Below are 22,691 nucleotides of genomic sequence, written 5' to 3' on the forward strand. Positions count from 1 at the left end.
GAACGGTGGAGATGGCTCGACGGAGGTTATCGCCTGAGGTGAGAGCAGGGTGAGTGGGGGCTATTAGATCTCCAGCAGACAAATCGGACGATCATCGGGCTACGGAGCTGCATGGACGTTTATCGGGCGGGACGGATTGGTTGGGCGGTAATGATACTCATCGCACCGCTTTCAGGCGTAAAGTGATAAAAGTCTGGGGCCAAGCGATTCCATTCAACGATCGACACGTAGCAGCGGATGAGAGAGAAAAACAGCTCTCATCGCGTGCCATCACTCGATTAAGTTGCCGGCGTTATGAAAGCGAAGACCGTCAAATCTTGGCAGAGATGATCTGACATCGGAGAGTGGTAGAGCGGGTCACCTTTATCAGGTGCGATGAGAGCCATTGGATCGGCGGGGTGATCAATGGTGGGGATGCGGCACGACGAGTTATGAACACACGAAGACATATGGTAGGGTTTTATGGTTTATTTGGGGTTTTGCGCTTGGGGCTAAGGTCAAAGGGAGTTACTTTTTCGGGTTTAGGAGGCAAATAGGGGAACGGAGGTGGTGGAGAGTAAGCGAGGTGGGAAGAAAAGGAAGAATGACCAAAAGTGAGGCCCCTTTGAAGACACCACCCAATAGACCAAGCTTTTCTTTGACATTAGAAAGTCAGCACTGCATAGCAGGGCTAACATGTCCCATCGACGGACCTTCAAACCTGATTTCATCAGGAAGGAGCGAGGTCTCGAGCGCACTCTTCGTGGCCTCCAGGTCCTTCGGTATCTTGGCTTTCCCCTCCCACGGGCGGATGTAGGGGGTTAACTTTATCATAGAAGTCACTTGGGAGACATTCTCCACCTCATCGTCCTGCACCTCAATTTGGGCGATCAGAACTTGCAAGTCCTCCTCCTCCTCCTCCTTTGTTTCAAGGGTAACGGCTTTGCCCTTCTCTGCCAATGACAACTAAATAAACTGTGGGTTCCATGGTGATACACGGACTGGTCCCATTGTTTTCTTGTCTTTCTGTGGTCGCCATATGTATGGTGACTTTGGAACTTTTGGTGCAGCTGCCCCCTCTCCAGGCTCCTCCTGGACCATACGGGGCTCCGGGGTAACTTCCACAAATCGCACTCTTGTTCTCGCAGCCGTCATCATGTCTTCAGTTGAGGATGGTAAGCGTACGCGATGCTCAGTGCACTGTACTTGCTCAATTATCAAACAACCAAGTGTTTCCCTATGGCTAGCCCTGGTGGTTTTATAGCATCTTTTGAATTTGAATTCGACCCTTCCCCCCACTTCTGAGTCATTAATGTATTTTTGGTGGCATATCGTCCCAAATCTAGCTCTTAATTTGTGTCTTAATTGCCCGCCGCCTACTCCTTTTTGCCTTAAATTGGACCTCTTGTCATGAGTAGTGATACCAACGGTCACCTCCCAGCCTACTTGCATAGCAGCATAGCTCCATATGCGCAGCTGTGACCCCTGTGACATACCAATCCTACACGCAACCTCCTTGTCACATAGCTCCCATATAGACTCTTTTATAGTCCCACGCTCTCTTTCAACTGCTTGCAGCGCTAAGACTGTGCTTCCTACAGATAGTTAGGTGGTCACACCCAAGATGTGAGGCTTCAAGTCACCTTTCAACCTAGTTCGCAGGCCTTCCTTAACTACCCTTTCGCCAACCAGTGCCTCACGTTCTTCCTTAAATGATGTGCTCCCCTAGTTACTTTGTCTAATAAGGTGTGGTCGCAGCCATGGTAGTAGAGCCAGAAGTTCTTGGCGACAATCTTCTAATGCGGTGGTATGGGTTCCCGTATCTTGTCCTGCCCTTCCGTTGCCGTAACATGTTTGTGCGATTTCAGTTTCCAGTTTTCTGATTTCCACGTCGATTAACATGCTTTTTTGCTTCAATCATACCTGAGCTTCTTCGAGTTCATGAAGGTTCAAGTTCCCTTGCCGAATGACTTCTTGTAACTGCATAATTCCTTTACCCAGGTCCTCGTGTACTGTCCTAACTGCAGGACTGTGGTATGGATATTCTTCTCTGCTTTTATGGTTTCCGCTCCTCTCGCCAGTGTTGGAATCGCTTCCGCGCTCCGGTTTTTGCTCATGGTCCTATAGGCCCATCGAACCACTGCTACACGCAGGTCCCCGTCAGTGCATCTCGCCTAGTGAACTTCGTTCATGGTTCCGCATAACTTTTTGAATGCTCCAACTTGGAATTTTTTTCGCTTTTCCTACTGCCACATCTGGTTCTAATTTCGATCCTTAGTCTGGGACGTGCTTGCACATCACACATCTACACCCATCGACACAGGTGGGTGCACAAGTTGCTTCGTCCTGGCCACTCGGCTCTTGTTTGACACTGGGGACTTCCAAACCATAAGCGCATCTATCTTCTACATTCACACCAGTTTCCAATAGTATTCTGATGTGTACTCCACCATCATGCAGGTGTTGTGCGCAACGCCCATTCCAGCGCATCGTACCACTGTTGTTCCAGTACTACACTTTCAAATTTGTCTAAGAATTCATCCACCACTGTTACCCCATTATATGTTGGCAGTTCCCTTGCTTCTGTCATCATGCACTGCAGTGATCTAATCATCATGTTGCAATTCAACATTGTCACTTCGTGCAACCAGTTCTACCAGCGTTCTAATTCTTCATCTGAATCCGAAGTACAGGAAATGTCTCATTCCCATGAAATTCTCCCATCTACAGTCGGGTTCACCCAATCTTGGTCTTGCATCGTTATCTAGTAAATGAAATCTAGCTCATCATCACTATCATCGTCGCACACAGGTTCAGTGTAGTGTGCTCCTTCGGCTAGATCTAGTGGAACTACTACGCGTAGGGACTTTTTTTCGAATATCATCTTCCGCTTCTTCAGGTTGATGACTCCATTCATCTCAGTGACCCAGTCTATTGCTAGCAACACAGGATAAGGATTGCTGTCATCAACAATCTCTATCACTTCAAATTCCATCTGCATGCTCGTGCCTTCGATATCTACTGTTACTCCTTGTAACCTCCCCATGGGAAAAATCTTCTGTTGGTTCGCCATTCGTAATGGAATAAGGGACCACTGCAACGCAGGCCTACCCATGCGTTCCCATGTCTGCTTTGGTAACACATTCACGTCCGAACCCAGGTCTAGGATTACCTGATCCATTTCATATTCGCCAATCTGCACCATCAATCTCATTTCCCTCCCGGTGCGCAATGCATGCTTTCCCATTTTTCCAACTACGCGTGATTCCCCTGACCCTTCACACCTAGTTATCAACTCCTGTAGTCCTTTAACTACCTTATTGTTGCGCAACAGCTTCATGCATGTCTCTAAAAAGGTAGTAAGCATAAAAGGATCCATTCCTGGCTCTAGTTGATCCTTACTACCTGAAGTAGAGACCTCTGTGAAGCTCTTCTTAACTTCCATAAACGTCTCCTTTACACTTTCGAAGTCAAACTCGGGTTCCTTTGTAGGAGCCTTGCGAACCCATGTATCTTCCTCAGGCTTCTTCCCCTTATCTTCCCCTGTGGTCATGCCACTTCTGAGCATCATGTTCACATTGGGGTCTTCTTCACGCAGTTCAAACCTCATCATTTAGATATTTTGAGTCAGAGTAGGCTATAGTACCCCTTTCTCGCGCATCTGTGCAATCAACATAGGACAATCTACCATTTCATGATCAAACTGAGCACAGTACGAACAAGATATTCTCATTGGGTTGGTACAATCGCGAGCATAGTGCCCTAGTCCTCCGCAATTATAACATATTAACTGTCCGCGACCCCTTCCTGGTCCCATTCCTCCTCGTCCTCGACCTCAGCCTTGAAATCTAGCATGCGCCATCCCCGTAGCTGGGTTGAGGCCTCGCGTTTTTTTCTGCATTCTATATGCTGGGGTCCGCTCCATCATTAACTCGTAGCTGCGACAAGTACGCTCGTCGTGGCCCACCGATCTACAAAAATTGCAAAACAGTTGTTAGGGAGTCTGTGTATACTTCTGCAACAAGTGACAATTATCCGTTGTGTGCTTTCCTCCTATTTGACAGATTGCGCACCATAGCGCGGGTGTCGCACTTGGCCCTGCCTATGCTTCTAGTCTTAATGGCATTGGCCCCCCTCCTGCCAAGTAGTTCGTGAATACTAGACAGTGGTCTTTGTCATGGCCCTGGCCTTTGCATTTTATGCACCACACTTCTTCGTGCGCCTCTGGCCATGGTGCCCTATCCTACTTCAAACTCTACATCTCCAAGCATAGATTCTATAGTTGCACGTGGATTTGTTGGACTCCCAATCCCGAATCCTGTATCGGTGTTTCATGCAACCTCATTGCCATTTCCAATGCTTCAGCCTAGGTTGAAAGCTTCTGCTGTGACAACGTCATCCTCAGGTGTGGTGTCAAAGACGCCACAAACCATGCACGATGTTGCACATCCATTAGCATCATATTAGCCTCGCAGATCGTACTCTTCAGCCTCTGATCCAAATCCCAGGGGGTCTCGCTTGGAAGCATCGCGATTTCTTTAAATCTGATGATTAACTGTGTCTCTAATTTCGGCTGGCTAAATTCTCTATTTAGTGCATTCTGGATCTCTTTTATTCCTCCATTTGGGTAATCATTAGAGTGCTTGATATACCATGTCAGTGCATGATCCTACAGCATGCTCACTAATGTGGCCTTCTTAATGTTGTCATTCGTGACCCCTTGTGCTTCCCACACTGCTCTTACCACGAACTAGAACTGGTCCGGATCCTCATTCGCTACTCCTCTGAATTCAGGTAGCTTGATTGTGCTCGCCATGCTGAATTACGGGTTTGGTGGAGCTGGGGTGGATGAAGATGGAGGTGAAGTAGGTGAAGCGGGTGATGGCATAAGTGGAGGTGATAACTGCAGAATGCGTTACCTTATCAAACTGACCACACTCCTCGGAGAAGCCCGAGCGAGCTCTTCCTCGCTCTCTCACGAAGGTGAAATTAAGGGATTGTTTCCTAATTCCTCGATACCTTTGCGGATCTTTCCACTCTGCATCGTTCTAAACATTAATGTATTCGCATAACCCACTTTTCACATAATAGCATCTTAATCCAAGTATTCAACGATTTAATGTACTTACCTCACGATCCCTTGAGAAAATGTCGTTCTGCTTCGCTATAGCTCACGGTCATGTCTACCGCGAACTTAGTGATAAATCCCCCTATTATCCAATTGAGCCAATGGTCCATAGCTCATGCGATATTATCCTCTGATGCCTCTAGTCTTCGCACTGACTCCGAAGTCCACACTATCGGTTGGTCGAGCTTGTACCTTCCCTGGCTGCCGGCTAACCTTGCGATCCACTCATACAGTTCAGAAGGGAAGGATGTGAAGAAGATCTCGTGGATTTCCGTATACACGTAACGATCCACCCGCGTTTCTTGGATACCTGCGGAGTTCTATTTTCTTGTGTCATTAACTTGTGAAGCTTCTTGTCCAACCACTCTTCAATTTCCTTCTTTGTTGGGTTCCAGTGGCATGACATCAGACATCTTTTAGGCAGATCCTGGTCCAAGCAACGGAACCATTTGTTGGCTACGTGGGGCCTAACCCAAGTTCAACGGTGACTTTAGCCAAGCAAATCCCGGTACTACCGAACCTTTCAGCAACAATCCATGGTGCGTATACTGAGGTCTCACCTGAAGTAGTATGGGAGGGTGCTAGAACCAGCTTTCCGAACCCTAGGGATGTCTTGATGAAGTCTGGGAAGTTCACGGACTGATCCTACGCACTGGAGCTACTCCGCGCAGTCATCTGTCCTTCATAGTTTGTGCGACTACTTTCAAGCAGATCTATAAAGAGTGCGAAGAGGTGCTATCTAGATCCTTTATCCTTAGTGTGTTATTATTATAGATCTTAACTTAATTTCATATACCCAATATTCTTATTAATCATTCAATTTTCATAGCAAGTGTGCGCAATCATAAAACCATAAAGAGATGCATAAACATAGCAAGAGTATAAACAAACAATATTTCATAATCAAGTTATCTTTTATTAATTCTCTGTCCAATTACAATCCCAACTTCGGCCTGTGCACTCAGTTGCAGGGGTCTGTGCACACAACTGCGGACTCTACCAAGCCTCTGCACACTCAGCTACAGAGCCTCTTACTACTACTACAACCCAAGACTCAGACTTACAGATTCAGAGCTCATTCATCATCCAGAAACCCATATATTTCTCAAATCTAAGACCCCTTTTACACTTAGAGCCTCACTCTATTTATACAATCCCATGGGCCGCGGACCACGGGTAGGCTAATGCATTCTATATTAAATTACATTATTTTAGGGCGAACAACCCTAGACTCTCATGCTCCGCGCCCGCATTTTGCAGGGTCTTTACATTACATTGACCAAAACCTCGGGCTTGAAGCCCCAAAAACATGCTATGAGGGGATCCACTACCCAACAAAATGTAAATTTAATGTTAATAGTTAGCATTGCTTCTCAAGGGGTTACAATTGATCTAGTTGGTTGTTCTGCACCCTGACCCTCATATTAAGACCAACCATTAAGACCCTGAACTCCTATATATAACACCAACCAACCATTGAGATTCAATTGGATTTCTTCTTGAAGCTCCTTTGAAAGATCCACTTCCATACAAATTATCAACAAGAATATCGACAAGCTTTTGGGATTGTTATTCCCAGAAATTTCCATATGTTATTGCGAATGCAAGGAAATGTGGATCATCCCAAAAGACCAAGGGGAGATGTGGCAAGGACCTAGACTGGAACTTACCTAGGGATGTGCTTTCTGGATTGAAATCAAATGTCCATTGATTCATATATAGCACTTTTGGGCCCAGAAAACAAGGGGCACTCTGGAATATTAGATCTTTGTCTTCCTTGAGCTGGAAGATGAAGGGAATGTATTTCCATCCACAAAGAAAGAATTTGAGGGATCTTTGCCTCAATGAATGTTGATATTATCAATGAATGTTTTATGACCCTGTGACTCAACCACTGGCCCATGGACTTATGATGCAAGGCCTAGGGACTGGAAATCATAACACACTACAAAAGCACAACTCACAACAATAATTGCAATTAAATTTAACACAACAGAAAGACACAACAATTATTTTCCTCTTTATTAGGTTGAAGACATAAAACCCTTTCAAACTCATTCCATAATACAACAGTGTCTAAGCCTAAACTTCTACACTCTCACAAACATCTACAACCATGGCCAAAGACCTCTTTACACTTCTACACCTAGAGAACCAAAAGTCTGAATTACATGGAACTTTGAAATATGTAGTGATTCGTAATTGCTCAACCTTTGACCAAGTCGATTCACCAATATGGACCTTCATTGTTTTTGCGGGAATAAAAAATTATATCTCTTGTTTGTTGTGTGACCATGCATTAATTCTGATTGTTTAATACTTGTAGATTGTAATTAAATACAAAAAATAGTGTTAAAAAAGTTTATCATAAATCCAATAATAACACAAGAATTTTACTCTTTAAACCCATTTGGGAAAGCCACCAAACAAAATGACCTATGTCTCATTTTTATTTTATTTTTTATTATAAATGTAGATTAAGTTAAAGCTGGAACAAAACTTTGAAACTATGTACCTATATGACTAAGGTACTCTTGAACCATCAATGTCGAATGGTGAACTCTGAAATTTTGCTTACCTTGAATGATTCCATGAACATATGCCCAAAACCAATGCTCGGATTTATAAATGTAAATTTGATGTTAATAGTTAGCATTTCTTCTCAAGGGGTTACAACTGATCTAGTTGGTTGTTTTGTGCCCTGACCCTGATATTAAGACCTAATTATGCCCTTAAAAAGGTTTCTAATATAAAGACCTAAGTATGCCATTTCACCGAGACTAGTCAACATCGATATAAAATTTCCTCATCATGGAAGTTTTTTCAAGAAGGTTAGACCCATTGCAAGCAGATTGTGAAAATGTTTGGAATAACTTAGAGTAGATGTGCACAAAATCCCTAGTATCATGATTTCCTTTGTTTTTAGTGTGGTACAGGAAGGGTTCGTACATTCTAATAATGATGTGGAGGTAGGGGTTGCCTTCCTATTCTAATCCTTTTGAAACCCCTCGAGCTCAAATGGAAATTATAATATGATATATAGTAAACAGTAAAAACAACAGTAAGTCAAACTGCAAAGTGTAACAATGGGTATTTGACAAGGAATCCATAAATATATTTAGCAGCTTGAAAATTTCTAAAAGACATATATATAATATGCAGAAAAAAGAAGAAGTAAGAATACAAGAAAAATAAATTTGATTACAATAAATAAATAAAACTACAGGCATAAAATGACAGTAAAAAAGCAAAAAAACTGAGTAAAAAAATAACAATCAATAATTATAGCCAAAACAAATGATGTCCTCGTCGAACCTGCCAAGAAAAGCCCCAAGTAACAAGTGTTTGTCCACACAAGCAACCCACGCAACACCAAAATGTCAGTTTTTGCGACGCAAACCAAAGCGAGTTTTTACGAGGCCTTTAGCTGTAAATTGGAAAAAGTGATGGCACCCCATAAAGAACAGGAAGGATAAGGGCACTCATGTTCCAACACATTGGAGTTACCTTAAACACAGACTTGTGAGAAGGAAGGATAACACCGCTGGTTTGGAGGAAGGATAGAGAACCCCTATTGAGGCAACATAACCACATTTCAAAGTGACAAGTTTTTTTGTTATTTCATTTGATAGAACACATGTGTTACACATGCAAGGCATGAAGGACATGTGACAAATCCCCTTCCCTAGGTGCCGTTGCATTCTAAGTGGCCATTACAGCTACATTCTAAGTGGCCATTAGATTTGTTAGACTCGTGGATCACTTAATCAATTTTTCTCAGTGAATGTTCGCAGGTACAAATTTTGTAGCATTTTAACTATGCTCTAGTGTGAACTGTATCCTTCTGCATGCGAAGAGGCCTAAACTCCAAGATCTGCATGAGGTAGACTTTGTGGCCCTTCCAGGTATTTATATATCTGCAATCCATTCCTTTCGTTTTGTAGCATTCACTCAGGTAGAGGCTTTACAAGAAGACTAGAAATGGGCTGCGAGACTCCACCCTCGACAAGTCTTACTACAGTCAATTTATTTTTGGTAGGGAGCCCTACTAGAAATAGCATTCTCAATCTAACAAGGAGAGTTAACATGTGATCCGGATTTAAACAGGAATGCAAAAAATTACAGAGATAACCATAAACACAGAGATGCAGCAGAAATAATACTTCATTTCATTAATGTAAAATAATGAAATATGCTTACAAACAGAAATGGAAATGAACCAGCTAGGGCGATGCTAGCTTATCTCTAAGAAGAGATGTGGTGGCTACATGCCTCTGAACAATGTTACAATGAGGCTAGAAGGCCTATTTATTTTTTAGAAACAATGGAAAACCCTTAACATTCCAAAACCTAACCCTAGAAGATGAAACTCCAAATTATGGGCCCCATTTGGGTAAATTGGTACATCAATTTCCCAGGGTCGTAACTTTGGCACCCGATCTCCGTTTGACACGTACAATAGCTCGTTAGAAAGATCTATCCGAGAAATATAACTTTGAAAGAGAAAAATTAGACCATGGACCCATGTTGCTCCCATATTTCCCAAAAAACATCATTTAGGGCCTCAAAACAGCTCCAAAAGTTCTAGACTGAAAAACTACTAAAAATAGTAAATTATGCTATAATTAAGGAAACTAAAAAACTGAAAGAGACAGTCATGGGGGTCCAATTGGGATAGGTGGGTGGCCACCAACATCCACCTAGATCATTCCTCCCCCCTTAGGAAGCAATGGTCCCCATTGCGTTGAGTTCCTCCATCTGTTGAACTTGGTCCCTGGTGAGCTGTTCTACAATCTCGGATGTGTCCAGTAATGGTGGGAAGCATGGTCAAGGGCGGTACACATTGAATACTCGGTGCAATCAAAGGAATGGGGGAATGCTATGCTCCAAAGCATTATTTCCTGTAGCCTTGGTACTGGTGTAAGGACCATGTCAAAGTGGTCTGAGCTTCTGATGGGCTCTTGTAAGGCGTTCTTTCTGCAGATGCAACCAAACTTTTTCACCCACCTGAAGCTTGTGTGGTAACCCTGTGGGTGAGGAGAAGTTGTTCCTGTGTTCTGTCATGACTGTATCCCTTTGCTGCTGCTTCTGCGTGGAGGAACCCTTCATGGGGGTCATGGATGTGGTAACGATCTTCCCCTTACTTTGGGAGTGAACTAGATAGAAAATGAATTTCCTAGTCTAGGAGATGAGCTTGCTGCCTTTCTTGGCAGTGATTAAAGAGGTGGCGGTAGGTGGGGATACCTCCAGTATCCTGTATAATGAATTACACAAATAAATAATGACAGCACGAGGCCTTGACTCATACACAACATGTCGCTTCCACAAGTATGGTTGGCCTAATAATACATCACAAACATCCAGAGGTATAACATCACACAATACCTCATCTGTGAAGGGTTTTGTCACACCCCTGCACTGGCGGTACTCTTCCAACTACACTATAGTGAGATGCGGCACTACCAACTGTTTTCTTTTCACCAATACTTATTATTGTAGACTACGCCTAACATTCCATACTTAGTTTATTTTTTTATTACCAAGTATTATCTTTGTCCTTTATACAGTGAAAGCCCATAACATTCACATAAATAGCATTATACAATAGAAATGCACAACAGTATAAAGGGAGGGGCAACTCCCTGCAATATGAGTATGCCTAAATCAATATATATATATAATATTCTCTTATAAGTACAAGTTAAATCTTGGGAAACCCCAAATTTACACTTAGCCAAATTTCCAACTTCGGTAAACTTGGTTGCCCAGCTCATCGGCGCCTCCGCATGGTCACCGCATGACTCACCAACCCTTCGTTCACCTCGTCGCACGATCGTGTTGTTTGCCCAACTTGGGTGTGCCTCGTTGTAACCAAGTCGCCACACACGGGCGCCTCCACACGAGCCACGCTTTCGTTCACAACCTCAACACTTCACTGTTTCCACCGTTTCGTCATGCACGGCGCGCCCTACCTAAGTCGCCCGTCTGCACGATTCTTCGTTTTGGCGTGCACGGCGCGCCCTCGCCCAGCCACCCGTCTGCACGTCCACCCAAACTCGTTCACCCGAACAACTTCACCTGAGTCGCCACATGACTTCACCCGGGTCGCCACATGACTTCACCCAGTTCACCCAAACGACTTCACCCGGGTTGCCCGACGACCTCACCCGACTCGCTCGAACGACCTCACCCGGTTCGCCCGAGTGTCCTGCCCGACGGCCTCGCCTGAGTTTTGCCTGAACGACCTTGCCCGAGTTCTGCCCGCCGACCTCGCCCAAGTTTTCTGCACGAGTTTTTTGCCCAAGTTTTCTGCACGAGTTTTTCGCCCAAGTTTCTCACCCGAGTTTTTCACTTGAATTTTCTGAACGAGTTTTCCACCCAAGTTCCACCCGTTGTGTGGGCTCATCCACGCACCGCAGAACTCCTTGTTCGAACTCATGTTGATCGAATGATGATTTGCCTCCAGAAACCATCCACTAATATATACGGGCACGTGGCGGGTTATGTCACCCGGTCGACCCACGCCCAACACCCAAGCTGACTTGTTCAACATGTTGCCTTCGCCCGAGTGGAGGGTCGGCCCGCCCAACTCGTGGGACCGCCCTCTCAACTCGCCCAACATCATATAAACTCACCCTTGGTTTCTTCATTTTGCATTTCACACAAGTCCTTCGCACGGTGGAGTCGCCCTGCCCGTCATACGGACCGCAGGTCCATACATCCTCCCCCACTTGAAGTCATTGTCGTCCTCGACAATATCTCATCCTAGCAACCATCTGTCACCAAGATATCCACCCCATCGGTATGTAATACACCCCATCGGTATGTCATACACTAGAGAATCATCTCAATCCATGATCATCAACCATCCTATCACAATCTCCACATGCTGCTCCCCATCGTGGAAGGCTGGCCCCTCCATCTCAAGCTACATGCTTCCTGCAACATATCGTGTTGACCTCATCATGTATCGTCCTCGTGTGAACTACTGCCATGATACTCCAACATAATGCTAACACATCTCTATACACTTCCGGACCCCATGTTTGAACTAGTTGGGTAGCTAATCCAACTGTCATGCTCAAACCATGAGAGTGAACATCCTCATGCCATCATCAGTCGTTTCTCTGAACATCCCGTCACATCCTCAACTCGATCAAGAATCCATCTCCATACAAGTGTAAGCCATGCTCAGGTCCATGAAGTAGTCTCCATCCCATCTGCAACATGTTGTCCATGATGTTTTCTATCCAACAACATCATCCATCTACAAAACATCCATTTCCTCAAAGTGAAGAGATCTCCTCATCAACCCCGACTCTCGATGTGCCACATCTAGGCCCATGAAGTATCCCCCATCATCTTTGCAATGTGCCATCCCTCAAGTCTGTCATAGAAACAAGTATACACCTGTCTCATCTATCCATGTGCTGCCCATGATCATAGATCAATCAAATCCCATGTGTCAAACGTGGTTGAGTCTTGGCTCCACCCATGCCCAAGTGTTGCCACCAAGGCATCATCATCGTTGTAACTCTATTACTCCAAAGTCACAACAATCTCATGTCATCATGAGCTCCATGAGTCATCTCCAACTAGCACTCTAGCAAGCATACAAATCTCGGCCCAAAGGTCTCTGCAAGATGCCTCAACTCTCCATGTAGTAGGAATGCTCCATAGTCCGCTCACAATTCCATCCAAGTCCATGGCCTTGTTGTACAAGAGTGCACAACCTCTCCATCGGCTCATAAGTAAAACACCTCCATGTCACAACAACAAATCCACCTGCACAACATCCCTGCCTTGGCACTCCTCATTGGATGCCCATATGACACTACAAGTGCTCCTGAATAATGTCCCTGCATAGACTCCCATGCTCCATGTCTCCAACCTGATGTCCATGACTAAGTTGCTCATGTAGTCCAACCAAGTAGACCCATCACAACAATTGGTCATCCTTATCCAAGTCTGCAATCTTCGGTCTAGTGAACTCAGTCACCCAACCATACCATCATCATGAGTCCCTTCCATCATAGCTCCCCCACTAAAGGTTCCACCAAGACTATCTCTTGGTCTTGGCCATGAGAAGTCCACCCAAGTATCACCATACTCAAGAGCGTGCCCTTCAACCTGTCCATGAGTCATGTCGGGCACTTAGCCAGTTCTCCATGTGGCTAAAGCATGACCTAATCCTTCGCAATGATCATCATGTTCCTCCCTTGTCACAAGCCTTTATACCTTCTACCATAAGGTCGCAAACAACCCCAACAAGTCCTGCAACAATCAACAACCCTTGCTTCTCCATACAAGGTCTCATTGTAGACATCCATGGTAAGATCCTCCCTAGCTTCGACAAATTGATTTTGCTCCTCCCTGCATACGATTCATCTACCAAATGCTCAAATGAAACACAAGTATCAATAGTACTTACATCATCATCATGAGGCTCCTCCATGTGAGTATCCTCATCCATCCATGTCTGCAAACTGCACGATCCTGGTCCAACTTGATCAATCTCAAGTTCATCCTCCATCGTTGTCACATCTGCAACATCTTCAATCATCACGGCTTCCTCTTCCTTGTCAGCACAATCTGCAACTTCATCTTGCTCCATTTTCCAACCAAGTTGAAGAAGTTTGTCTTCAACATTCTTTTCCAAGACTTCAAGTTCCTTTCGAATTCGAGGGTTCTCTTCTTTCAACGGCTTCAACTTGTATAAGGTAAGCAAGAGCTTCCCTTCAAATTCTTCCAAACATGCCATGCCTTGTCGTTCAGCTTGGCTTAAGCACAAAGCTTATCCTCTGCTAAACCTATTTCACCATTCACCTGAATCACCCTGATATTCCACCTATCACCTGCAAAACTTGAACTCCTTACCAAGTCTTCGGTCTTCGTAGAATCAGCTCCTTGATTCAGCACACCAGCTCTGATACCAACTATCACGCCCCTACACTAGCGGTACTCTTCCAACCACACTATAGCGACGTGTGGCACTACCAACCATTTTCTCTTCACCAATACTTACGATTGTAAACTATGCCTAACATTCCATACTTGTTTATTTTTTCATTACCAAGTATTATCTTTGTCCTTTATACAGTGAAAGCCCATAACATTCACATAAAAAACATTATACAATAGAAATGCACAACAATATAAAGGGAGGGGCAACTCCCTGCAATATGAATCTGCCCGAATCAATAAATATATAATCTTCTTTTATAAGTACAAGTTAAATCTTGGGAAACCCCAAATTTACACTTATCCAAATTTCCAACTTCGGCAAACTTGGTTGCCCATCTCGTCGCTGCCTCCGCACGGTCGCCACACGACTCACCAACCCTTCGTTCACCTCGTCACACCATCGTGTTGTTTTCCCAACTTGGGCGCGCCTCGTCGTAACCAAGTCGCCACACACAGGGGCCTCTGCACGAGTCACACCTTTGTTCACAACCTCAACACTTCACTGTTTCGTCGTGCACGGCACACCCTACCCAAGTCGCCCGTCTGCACGATTCTTCGTTTCGGCGTGCACGGCGCACCCTCGCCCGGCCGCCCGTCCGCACGTCCACCCAAACTCGTTCACCCAAACAACTTCACCCGAGTCACCACACGACTTCACTCGGGTCGCCACACGACTTCACCCGGTTCGCCCGAACGACTTCACTCAGGTCGCCCGACGACCTCACTCGGCTCACCCGAATGACCTCATCTGGTTCGCCCAAACGACCTCGTCCAAGTTTCTTGCCCGACGACCTCGCCCGAGTTCTGCCTAGACGACCTCGCCCGAGTTCTGACCGACGACCTGACCCAAGTTTTCTACACGAGTTTTTTACCCGAGTTTTTCAACCGACTTTTCTGAACGAGTTTTCCACCCGAGTTCCGCCCGTCTCATCCACGGACTGCAGAACTCCTTGTTCGAACTCGTGTTGATTGAATGATGATTTTCCTCCACAAACTGTCCACTAATATATATGGGTGGGTGGCGGGTTATGTCACCCGGCCGACCCATGCCCAACGCCCAAGCCGACTCGTTCAACATGTTACCTTCGCCCGAGTGGAGGGTCGGCTCGCCCAACTTGTGGGACCGCCCTCTCAACTTGCCCAACATCGTATAGACTCGCCCTTGGTTTGTTCATTTCGCATTTCGCACAAGTCCTTCTCACGGTGGAGTTTCCTTGCCCGTTGCACGGACCACAGGTCCATACAGGTTTGATGTTGTAAGGAAGGCGGCACTGCTGGCGAACTCGAAGATCTCATCCTAGGTGAAGCCACCCGATATTGTATGGCTACAGGTGTGGTGTAGTCACTAGGCCTAACCGCTTCACGACCTCTGCTAAAATGAGGTTCTTTTGGCTATCGCTGTCGACAATGAATTGCAGCGACGAACCCTTCACCCACATCTGTGAGTGGAAAAGATGCTCCCCCTCCCCTGGATTTTCGGGCTCATTCTTCTGGATCTTGGCGGTGGCAACAGTGGCACTGGGCTCCACGTCAATGACCTGCTTCCATTTGCCATTCCCCTTGTCGGGTTCTGACTCAGAATCAGAACATGCATCTGATTCGGAAGCCTTCAGCTCGGCCACCAGCGATTGCTTGGTCTGACACTCATTGTGTTGTGAATGGGGCTCTTGTAGAGACCAATCCAGGGTTCTAGATTAGACTAAATTTAATGTCAACCAAGGTAGGTAAACTTAGAGGCACATGTCTAAATTTTATAGACCTAAAAGGATCTAATCTGTCTAAATAAGTGTCTAGTATGACAGGCTACAACACTCTTTTACAAGAGATTGAAGTATATTTCCTTTCACAATTTAAACACTTATATCATCTAATTTAATTAACTGTTCTAAAAAAACATAGTGTTATTAGTCTGAGTTCTCAATCCTCTTAAAAGGATATAATTCACAAAAACTCTTTCAAAATAACACACTAAGCATACTAAAAATCAAATTCATGAAAACAGAGTTCATAGAAATATTTTGAAATTCAATGTTCAATTAAACCTTTTACAAGGACTTATTCAATAATTTTGCAATTGAATTTTCAAGCTACTACTATGAATCATAAAATAACAATCACAAGAACTTCTAATTAAATTGATAAACTCACAAGCAATGAAATGAAATAAAACGCTATTCAGATCTGAATACTAAATTCTATGAAACAGAAAAGAAAGTGTACCAATCCTCACGTAGGGGCCCTTCCACGCTTTGATGGCACACTTTTAAAAACTTCAAGTGATAAGAACATTAACTCATAAACACCATAATTGATAATATTATGCCTTTGATTAAGTTCTGAGAATAGATTACATTAAAAACAGGGTTCTGGAATACACTTACAATCTTAAGTCTGCTCTTTTCAATGTCTTCACTAGCATTTTCTTTAATAATAATCAAAATCCTCCTATCTATTAAAATTTACAACCAAAAAGGCTATTTTCGTTCTTCCTAATTCTAACTGATTTCTAAAACAAATCGAAATCAGTTTAGGGTCCCTAATATTAAGCAAAAGATCAAGTACATTCATTATAACTTCAGATTTTTCTGCTGAATAGGCTGGGTTTGACCAGCATTGACCATGTATTCAGGGGCTCCAAATTCAATGCTAAATAGATTTTCCACCATGTATGTACATCCTAGATCATGTCCTTATCTTTTGTTTCAATTTTCCTGCCATGCCACATGTTACAACATAAACCAATTATAGGAAGTCATTACATCCCGTAATTTTGTTGAAAAATTCCAATTTTTAACATAAAAATCCATAAATTAAATTTAATGTAAAATAATAATTATAATGCTTCATTAATCAATTTCAATGGACTATGAGGAGTTTATGGAAAAAATGGTAGATAAATGATGGATTTTTAGAAGAAAAGAATAGCAATAAAATAGTACCAACAGCTCTTATGGAACTCACACCACTTTCCTGTGTCCTTCTTTGACCTCGTGGTGTTGTTCTTTTCTTATGGCTTCGATGGGTTGTCTTAGGTTGCCCCATCTTGGCTTTGTCCTTGGTTCTATGATTTGGGGAAGCCTTTCCCTTGCTTCATATTCATAGATCCAAAGTCTTGCTTCTTTTGTTTAAACTTTTGTTTGATTTTGACAATGTATTAGTACGCTATGCCAAGCGAGGAAATGTTCAGGAGCTCCATCTCCTCCTGAATGTACCTGTGTAGGAAACCGCCATACTTGAGTACCAAATGTAGCTTAGAGTCCTTAATAGCCAACTATGTGCAAAGGGTATGAAAAATGTTTGTGAACTCCAACACATCTTGGTCTCTTCCCTGCCGCAACGTGGTCCACTTTATGTATTTGTCATCGTAGCTTTTGACAAGGTAGTACTGCTCCTTGATGGCATCGCGGAATGAATTCCAAGTGGGTGCGGCTGAAAATAGTGAGCCCATACTTTCATCCTTCTACTCACAGTAGGTTTCCCACCAGTCCTTAAAGTGGGGGGCTGCTTTGAGAAGAGCGAAAATAATATTTTCCCGACTTGAAAATTCATGAACAAAAAAATACCCATCTAGCAGATTTAACCATTTTTCTATGGCATCTACGTCTATTTGACCCTCGAAGATGGGGATTTCAAAATTAACTTGTACCTTAAAGGGTGTGGCATTTCTAGAGTAGCTGTTGGAAGTTGATGCATTGCCTCTGGGTAGGTGTTGAAGGATCTGTGCAAAGTTGTCCATCATAACGTTCCTTTGTCGCTCGAGGGCTTCTTCGAGCAAGATTTTGATAGGATCTCCTACCCCCTTGTCTTTCTTTTCATCCGCCATGGGAGGCCGTCGGGATTTTCGAAGCTGGTCTTGCAAAGGTTCGACCAGTTCAAGCCCTAAGTCCTTATATCCTGACCTCGTTGGGGACTTGCAAAGAAAAACAGAGAAAAAGCAGACCGCTCTGATACCACTGATCCAGATTTAAATAGGAACGCAACAAATTACAGAGATAACCATAAACACAAAGATGCAGTGGAAATAATACTTCATTCCATTAATGTAAAATACTGAAATATGCTTACAAACAGAAATGGAAATGAACCAGCTAGGGCAATGGTAGCGTATCTCTGAGAAAAGATGTGGCAACTACATGCCTCTGAACTGTGTTACAATGAAGCTCGAAGGCCTTTTTATTGTTGAGAAACAATGGAAAACCCTTAACATCCCAAAACCTAACCCTAGAAGATGAAACGCCAAATTATGGGCCCTGCTTGGGTAAATTGGTACATCAACTTCCCGGGGTCGTAACTTTAGCACCCGATCTCCGTTTGACGCGTACAATAGCTCATTAGTAATTAATGTTGTAATTATAGCTCATTGCAATATCATACTATATTAATGTTGTAATTATGTTGATAGGTGTTTCTCTTCGGTGTTGGTGTGGGAAAAAACTGTTCACCCCAACCAATCACAAAGCCTCATTGTTGTTTGTCTTCCTCAAATTAGAATATGACATGTGGAATGATTGAACCCTTACATGTGGCTAATCAATTCCATATCCCACACAATCTCGTCTCAATCTTTGTACTCATCTCCATCCAAATCCCACACACCTAGTAGTGTATTTCGTTACCCATATATTTCCTTCGATTATTCTCTTATATCCCTTCATTTCCTTTAGACATTCCTTTGCACCTCTCGATGTAATTGCTATTGTTGATTAAATAAATTACATACCATAGAAATAGCATGTACAAAATCACAGATTAACAAAACCGGGAGGGAGTTTCCCTTTTCCATATAAAACTTCGACCCAAACATTTAGAGCTGTAAGCATGACCGCTAGATTCTCGCTTGGTTTTATGAGACTTTGACGAAAAGTTCACCTGGTTTTATGAAACTTTGACCTAAAGCATTCACAGCTGTAAAACGGATAAGAAACCCCACACTATAGATATTGCATAGCTAGGAGCTGGGTACGACAAGGGCAATAACGAGGTAAAGGCGATGACGTATTAATGTACCCTCAATGGGGATCTCCGCCTATCATATACAATTGCCAGCCATATTATCCTTATGTCAAAGTACGATTATTAAAAATGGAACTGTGGCGGCACATCCAGACGGCGGAGCTCAGAGTGACATTTTGGATAAAATATATCTATTTGAGTATTGCAATCCAGTATATGGTCCAGGCTGGTTTCTTGTATTAGACAAGACATATGGATTGAACATTCGACCAATTATAACACGATGGCAAATCAATTTGGATACTTGAGTCAATATAGATTTAGAACTCGCTTTCCGTAATACTATTGCAGCGACCACCTGCAAATTGCAATGGTCTACTAGATGGAATGCACTACGGAGCAACTTCTGCGCAGGGACGCACAGACGATCAGTTGACATTTTTCATATCTATTAATCTTTGCGACACAGCTGTAGAAGATATTTAATGTTTGGTACCCAAAACCGCGTTAACAGATATGGCCCATGATTTCATTAACCCCACATCATATCGTCATAGTTCGTCAACACAATATCAAGTCTCAAACCCCTGCTTACATTTGAGGCTGTCTCTCTGGTCTTCTCATGTACGGTGCACCCCACCTCGATGAATCAATGGCTTCGATATCTGCCGAGTTCACTGAGTAAGCCAGTCCGTGCACGTTGCGTAATCTAAAATGTGAGTTGAAAAACTAGTCCTATAAGAGGTTCATCAATCACTGTGGACGCTGGGCCGCAGCTTCATGAATGAGACACTGACGTTTTTGGGTAATCAGCTTGGAATCCAGCTGTCATGGAATCTCATGGAAATGGCTTACATATGTTCAGGGTATATATATCTCATGGAAGGAATTACATATGCTCAGGGTATATATTCATTATGTATGCTAAGTACTCTTTCTTGACTGTTTGAAGAAGAGCTTGTATGTTGCCTGATTGGTAGGACTTAGAATCAAGATATTAGAAGAGATAAAGATATATTTGTGGAAGAAAAACCCTTGGAATCTGAATCTTGATTATGTACGTCAAGTACTCTTTCAATACTTTCAGAGTTTGTTCTTGAATGGTTTCAGAACACACATTTGTCTAACAAAATCCAGTTAGATTGTGTGAGTTAATAGACTTAATATCAAATTTCTTGAAAATTTTAGTGTTGAGTTGAGAGATATATTGGGGTCTTTGAAGTTTAGGGTTTCTATATGGAGATCTGCAGCAATACGGTGGATTGCAATGGAAGGAAGAGATATCGAAGCGAAGAGGAGACGAACAGTCGAAAGTACAGAGGTGTACGTCGTCGGAGGTGGGGAAGGTGGGTGTCTGAGATTCGACAACCAGGAACCAAGACACGAATATGGCTGGGATCATATGATAAACCAGAGATGGCAGCCCGAGCCTACGACGTAGCTGCCCTCAGCTTGAAGGGTAAGTCTGCACTGCCCAATTTCCCGCACTTGATACATACCCTTCCACGACCGGCTTCATTGGATCCCGCAGACATCCAATACGCGGCTGCCCAAGCGGCTCTTTCATTCCCTCAACAAAAACACCCTGAAACTAACCGCCCCTGCCCGTACCCGTGCCCCTTGAAATGCCCTAATCTTCATTCCTCTGCAACACCCAGCAACGTTGGTGGATCAATGAAAGTTGCGGCAGCTGATGATGGAGGGTTCGAGGCTTCGTCAGTCAATTTACGACGAATCAGGACGGGCCGTGAGTGTTACTCCTCGTTTGATGAAGGGCTGCAGCAGTTCGATTCGCCAAATTTAGTAATGAATATGGCAGAAGCTCTGCTTCTCACACCCCCTCGTCTCAACGACCTGGAAGCTGCAGACTATGAGTATGATGATGAGGAGTGGATGGATCAACCTGCTGGTTCCGGATATCTTTGGAGCAACCTTTGAAGTCTCCTTTACCAAGCAAATATTTGAGTATCTCAGAATTCTTTGAGGGTAGGTATTGACTTATAAAGAATTGACCTTCATGGTGTCTATGGTAGTCACTGATTTCTGCAGTGATGTTATCAGAATGTAGTAGTAATGTAGATATATGTAGAAAGTACCGCTGACATATTAGAGATTCGCTGACGTTGCAGATGCGCAACGTTCAGCATAATTGTATTTAGAATGGATTATAGAAATATAGAGAAATTTTCGTAGCCGCTAGTCTCTCTTCATGGATAGAAATGGATGACTGGACAGGGTGGACTGTCCTACTCTAGAAGATTCTATTGTTTTTTTTAAAGGATAAGCTCTCAGAATCGTGTGACGTGTGAAGTAATACATGTAAAAAATGAATTCTGGCGTGTTTAATAACTGGTAAGTTGAATGGTCCTTTGTAATATCAGTTTGATTTCTTAATTGATAGGTTTTTTTTATAAAGAAAAGCTCTGGAAACGAGAATTGAATTTCCTGGTTATTCATAATATCCGTTTGATTTTTCAATCGATAGTTTACTCAGTAGAGAAAAGCTATCAGAAATCTGTAACGCGTGAAGTAGGTAGTACATGGTAACATATTTGAATTCCCTCATAATTCCTATTTGATTTATTTCTATTTCGACATAATATTCATTCATTGTTTTTATTGGTAGTTGGGAAAAACCCTTCTTACGCGGCTAATATCTTTCAATAAGATGTTGGGTATAATAATTTTATAACATTTTATTATTTTTAATATAAATTATTTAATGAAACTTATCCTTTCTAAGATTATAAAGTTTTAGGGTTGTTTGTGGAGGTTATAAATTTGGTCAAAAGTTTTGCTTTAGTTTGGGCATTTTTTTTTCAAATTTTCAAAAAAATTGATTTTTTTTTAAATGGATTCAGCACTATAAAAAATCTATTGAGCTCCCAAAATTCTGAAGTTCCACACTTATAACTTAAATTTCCTAAAATTTTTGCTAGATTTTAGTAAAAATCATTCTTGAATTTCCACTATTTTCTAAGCAAATTTTTAACTTAAAATTTTTATTCAAACTTCAATTACTCAATTACTTATATCCATTATTTAATGGTTGATTTACAAGAATAGATGTTGTATAATACTTTATTTTTATTTAAAAAATAATAAAATAATAAAATAATATATATATATATATATATATATATAATAGATTTTGACCATGTATTAATTTTTTATTTTTATTTTATTTTTTAAGTTATATTTTAGTAATGAAGAGAACTAACGTTTTAATGAATAGTAATGAGTGAACTATGATATATGAATTGGAAATATAAAAAAATACAATAAAATATTTCTTTTTAAAAAAAAATTATTAATATAAAATATCGAACTTTTGTAAAAAAACAAAAGTTAATAAAACTAAGATTTATAAGAACAAATGTTGTATGATAATTTATATTTATTTAAAAAAAAAAATATATATATATATATATATATATATATATATTACGATTTCTTTGTGGTAATAATTAACGATCTCTCTGCGGTAATAATTTACAATATTTTTAGCTTAAGGAATGAAGACAATATCCTTTTAATGGGTAGACGAGGATACTTTAGCCATAGCCCAGACATAATTACATAACAGATTACAAATTGAAACAATGTGTCGCATAGAAGCAACAAGGTTGGGGAAATTAACTGAGAATAAAGGAAAGTTGATCCGAAT

General features: G+C 42.4%; 1 pseudogene; it reads left to right on the forward strand.

Annotated features, from left to right (window-relative positions):
- The first annotated feature begins 19,594 nt into the window (after positions 1 to 19,594).
- On the forward strand, positions 19,595 to 21,384 carry LOC149146337 (ethylene-responsive transcription factor ERF024 pseudogene; annotated as a pseudogene).
- Positions 21,385 to 22,691: the final 1,307 nt, after the last annotated feature.

The sequence above is a fragment of the Pinus tabuliformis genome, chromosome X (assembly GCF_031772625.1).
Source record: "Pinus tabuliformis cultivar Carrire ecotype Pingquan chromosome X, CPIR1, whole genome shotgun sequence".
Lineage (NCBI taxonomy): Eukaryota > Viridiplantae > Streptophyta > Pinopsida > Pinales > Pinaceae > Pinus > Pinus tabuliformis.